Genomic DNA, 5000 nt, shown 5'->3' with positions numbered 1-5000 from the left:
TGCAAGCATACTAACCTAACCCTAGGTAAGGCATGTCAGAGCGAAAGACAGTAATTTCGAATGAGCCAAGAAAGAGCGGTGCGGGGCCGGTCGGAGCGCACCCTTTTCTCGGTGGCTGGCGGGCGAGAGAGTGCTGCGTCGCCGGCATCGGCGTCGAAAGAAGCCGAGCCGGAAAAAGTTAAAGTACAAACGTGCAAGCATACTAGCCTAACCCTAGGTAAGGCATGTCAGAGCGAAAGACAGTAATTTCGAATGAGCCAAGAAAGAGCGGTGCGGGGCCGGTCGGAGCGCACCCTTTTCTCGGTGGCTGGCGGGCGAGAGAGTGCTGCGTCGCCGGCATCGGCGTCGAAAGAAGCCGAGCCGAAAAAAGTTAAAGTACAAACGTGCAAGCATACTAACCTAACCCTAGGTAAGGCATGTCAGAGCGAAAGACAGTAATTTCGAATGAGCCAAGAAAGAGCGGTGCGGGGCCGGTCGGAGCGCACCCTTTTCTCGGTGGCTGGCGGGCGAGAGAGTGCTGCGTCGCCGGCATCGGCGTCGAAAGAAGCCGAGCCGAAAAAAGTTAAAGTACAAACGTGCAAGCATACTAACCTAACCCTAGGTAAGGCATGTCAGAGCGAAAGACAGTAATTTCGAATGAGCCAAGAAAGAGCGGTGCGGGGCCGGTCGGAGCGCACCCTTTTCTCGGTGGCTGGCGGGCGAGAGAGTGCTGCGTCGCCGGCATCGGCGTCGAAAGAAGCCGAGCCGAAAAAAGTTAAAGTACAAACGTGCAAGCATACTAACCTAACCCTAGGTAAGGCATGTCAGAGCGAAAGACAGTAATTTCGAATGAGCCAAGAAAGAGCGGTGCGGGGCCGGTCGGAGCGCACCCTTTTCTCGGTGGCTGGCGGGCGAGAGAGTGCTGCGTCGCCGGCATCGGCGTCGAAAGAAGCCGAGCCGAAAAAAGTTAAAGTACAAACGTGCAAGCATACTAACCTAACCCTAGGTAAGGCATGTCAGAGCGAAAGACAGTAATTTCGAATGAGCCAAGAAAGAGCGGTGCGGGGCCGGTCGGAGCGCACCCTTTTCTCGGTGGCTGGCGGGCGAGAGAGTGCTGCGTCGCCGGCATCGGCGTCGAAAGAAGCCGAGCCGGAAAAAGTTAAAGTACAAACGTGCAAGCATACTAGCCTAACCCTAGGTAAGGCATGTCAGAGCGAAAGACAGTAATTTCGAATGAGCCAAGAAAGAGCGGTGCGGGGCCGGTCGGAGCGCACCCTTTTCTCGGTGGCTGGCGGGCGAGAGAGTGCTGCGTCGCCGGCATCGGCGTCGAAAGAAGCCGAGCCGAAAAAAGTTAAAGTACAAACGTGCAAGCATACTAACCTAACCCTAGGTAAGGCATGTCAGAGCGAAAGACAGTAAACTCGAATGAGCCAAGAAAGAGCGGTGCGGGGCCGGTCGGAGCGCACCCTTTTCTCGGTGGCTGGCGGGCGAGAGAGTGCTGCGTCGCCGGCATCGGCGTCGAAAGAAACCGAGCCGAAAAAAGTTAAAGTACAAACGTGCAAGCATACTAACCTAACCCTAGGTAAGGCATGTCAGAGCGAAAGACAGTAATTTCGAATGAGCCAAGAAAGAGCGGTGCGGGGCCGGTCGGAGCGCACCCTTTTCTCGGTGGCTGGCGGGCGAGAGAGTGCTGCGTCGCCGGCATCGGCGTCGAAAGAAGCCGAGCCGAAAAAAGTTAAAGTACAAACGTGCAAGCATACTAACCTAACCCTAGGTAAGGCATGTCAGAGCGAAAGACAGTAAACTCGAATGAGCCAAGAAAGAGCGGTGCGGGGCCGGTCGGAGCGCACCCTTTTCTCGGTGGCTGGCGGGCGAGAGAGTGCTGCGTCACCGGCATCGGCGTCGAAAGAAACCGAGCCGAAAAAAGTTAAAGTACAAACGTGCAAGCATACTAACCTAACCCTAGGTAAGGCATGTCAGAGCGAAAGACAGTAATTTCGAATGAGCCAAGAAAGAGCGGTGCGGGGCCGGTCGGAGCGCACCCTTTTCTCGGTGGCTGGCGGGCGAGAGAGTGCTGCGTCGCCGGCATCGGCGTCGAAAGAAGCCGAGCCGGAAAAAGTTAAAGTACAAACGTGCAAGCATACTAGCCTAACCCTAGGTAAGGCATGTCAGAGCGAAAGACAGTAATTTCGAATGAGCCAAGAAAGAGCGGTGCGGGGCCGGTCGGAGCGCACCCTTTTCTCGGTGGCTGGCGGGCGAGAGAGTGAAAAGTTAAAGTACAAACGTGCAAGCATACTAACCTAACCCTAGGTAAGGCATGTCAGAGCGAAAGACAGTAAACTCGAATGAGCCAAGAAAGAGCGGTGCGGGGCCGGTCGGAGCGCACCCTTTTCTCGGTGGCTGGCGGGCGAGAGAGTGCTGCGTCGCCGGCATCGGCGTCGAAAGAAACCGAGCCGAAAAAAGTTAAAGTACAAACGTGCAAGCATACTAACCTAACCCTAGGTAAGGCATGTCAGAGCGAAAGACAGTAATTTCGAATGAGCCAAGAAAGAGCGGTGCGGGGCCGGTCGGAGCGCACCCTTTTCTCGGTGGCTGGCGGGCGAGAGAGTGCTGCGTCGCCGGCATCGGCGTCGAAAGAAACCGAGCCGGAAAAAGTTAAAGTACAAACGTGCAAGCATACTAGCCTAACCCTAGGTAAGGCATGTCAGAGCGAAAGACAGTAATTTCGAATGAGCCAAGAAAGAGCGGTGCGGGGCCGGTCGGAGCGCACCCTTTTCTCGGTGGCTGGCGGGCGAGAGAGTGCTGCGTCGCCGGCATCGGCGTCGAAAGAAGCCGAGCCGAAAAAAGTTAAAGTACAAACGTGCAAGCATACTAACCTAACCCTAGGTAAGGCATGTCAGAGCGAAAGACAGTAAACTCGAATGAGCCAAGAAAGAGCGGTGCGGGGCCGGTCGAAGCGCACCCTTTTCTCGGTGGCTGGCGGGCGAGAGAGTGCTGCGTCGCCGGCATCGGCGTCGAAAGAAACCGAGCCGAAAAAAGTTAAAGTACAAACGTGCAAGCATACTAACCTAACCCTAGGTAAGGCATGTCAGAGCGAAAGACAGTAATTTCGAATGAGCCAAGAAAGAGCGGTGCGGGGCCGGTCGGAGCGCACCCTTTTCTCGGTGGCTGGCGGGCGAGAGAGTGCTGCGTCGCCGGCATCGGCGTCGAAAGAAACCGAGCCGGAAAAAGTTAAAGTACAAACGTGCAAGCATACTAGCCTAACCCTAGGTAAGGCATGTCAGAGCGAAAGACAGTAATTTCGAATGAGCCAAGAAAGAGCGGTGCGGGGCCGGTCGGAGCGCACCCTTTTCTCGGTGGCTGGCGGGCGAGAGAGTGCTGCGTCGCCGGCATCGGCGTCGAAAGAAGCAGAGCCAAAAAAAGTTAAAGTACAAACGCGATGCTAATGAGCGAGCCGTTGTCTCGACTAATATGTAGGGGGCGTTCGATCGAGCGTCTGGCTTGAGCGCTTGTCGGCCTAGCAGAACGGTCGCATTGTTATGCCCGGGTTTTAGGCACCGCTGCAGGCGGCCGGCAGAGCTCTTGTTTGTGCGAAACTGAATGGATCGAGCCCGAGAGAGGGCGAGCAAAGAAAAAACGCAAATCGCTCCGCCTGGCACTGCCGGCGAGAGCGTGGACGTCGCGGCCAGCGACTGTCGAAGCTGAGTACGGCCGCAGGCGATCGCCTCGGTCTTAAACGAATGCGACGAGCACGCGCCGGGCGGCCCAGCAAGGGCCGAGCGCAGCTGTCGCAGCTATCTGGTTGATCCTGCCAGTAGTGATATGCTTGTCTCAAAGATTAAGCCATGCAGGTGCAAGTACGAGTTCTCGTAAAGCGAAACTGCGAATGGCTCATTAAATCAGTCTTGGTTTATTTGGTCTCGTAAGCGAAGTGGATAACTGTGGTAATTCTAGAGCTAATACATGCATTAAGCGCCGACTTCGGGAGGCGCGCTTTTATCAGATCAAAACCGACCGGGTTCGTCCTGTGACGTTTGATGACTCTGGATAACCACGCGGATCGTACGGTCTCTGCACCGACGACGTATCATTCAAGTGTCTGCCCTATCAACTGTCGAAGGTACGCTACGTGCCTACCTTTGTGATAACGGGTAACGGGGAATCAGGGTTCGATTCCGGAGAGGGAGCCTGAGAAACGGCTACCACATCCAAGGAAGGCAGCAGGCGCGCAAATTACCCATTCCCGACACGGGGAGGTAGTGACGAAAAATAACAATACAGGACTCTAACGAGGCCCTGTAATTGGAATGAGTACATCCTAAAACTCTTAACGAGTATCCATTGGAGGGCAAGTCTGGTGCCAGCAGCCGCGGTAATTCCAGCTCCAACAGTGTATGCTAAAGTTGTTGCGGTTGAAAAGCTCGTAGTTGGATTTTGGGCGAGCGCCGCCGGTCCGTCGCAAGGCGTGTCACTGGTTGCGTTCGCCTCACCTTCGGTTCTCCGTCGGTGCTCTTGACTGAGTGTCGGCGGTGGCCGATAAGTTTACTTTGAAAAAATTAGAGTGTTCAAAGCAGGCTGTTCGCCTGCATAGTGTTGCATGGAATAATGGAATAGGACCTCGGTTCTATTTTGTTGGTTTTCGGAGCACGAGGTAATGATTAAGAGGGACAGACGGGGGCGTCCGTACTCTGCCGTTAGAGGTGAAATTCTTGGATCGGCGGAAGACGAACTACTGCGAAAGCATTCGCCAAGAATGTTTTCTTTAATCAAGAGCGAAAGTCAGAGGTTCGAAGACGATCAGATACCGTCCTAGTTCTGACTATAAACGATGCCAACTAGCGATCGGGAGGCGTTACCATGACGACCTTTCCGGCAGCTTCCGGGAAACCAAAGTCTTTGGGTTCCGGGGGAAGTATGGTTGCAAAGCTGAAACTTAAAGGAATTGACGGAAGGGCACCACCAGGAGTGGAGCCTGCGGCTTAATTTGACTCAACACGGGGAAACTCACCCGGCCCGGACAC

The 5000-nt window shown here is 54.9% G+C and overlaps 1 non-coding gene across 1 annotated transcript in view; it reads left to right on the top strand.

The window, feature by feature from the left end:
• The first annotated feature begins 3774 nt into the window (after positions 1-3774).
• The window catches only part of LOC144413268 (small subunit ribosomal RNA), a 1810-nt gene continuing 584 nt past the window's right edge, over positions 3775-5000 (top strand). Inside the window, exon 1 of the ribosomal RNA XR_013469302.1 lies at positions 3775-5000. This exon is cut by the window's right edge and continues 584 nt beyond it. This is a non-coding gene — a ribosomal RNA (small subunit ribosomal RNA).

Source organism: Styela clava, chromosome 15, assembly GCF_964204865.1.
Source record: "Styela clava chromosome 15, kaStyClav1.hap1.2, whole genome shotgun sequence".
Taxonomy (NCBI): Eukaryota; Metazoa; Chordata; class Ascidiacea; order Stolidobranchia; family Styelidae; genus Styela; species Styela clava.
This window is presented reverse-complemented; position numbering and strand designations above follow the sequence as displayed.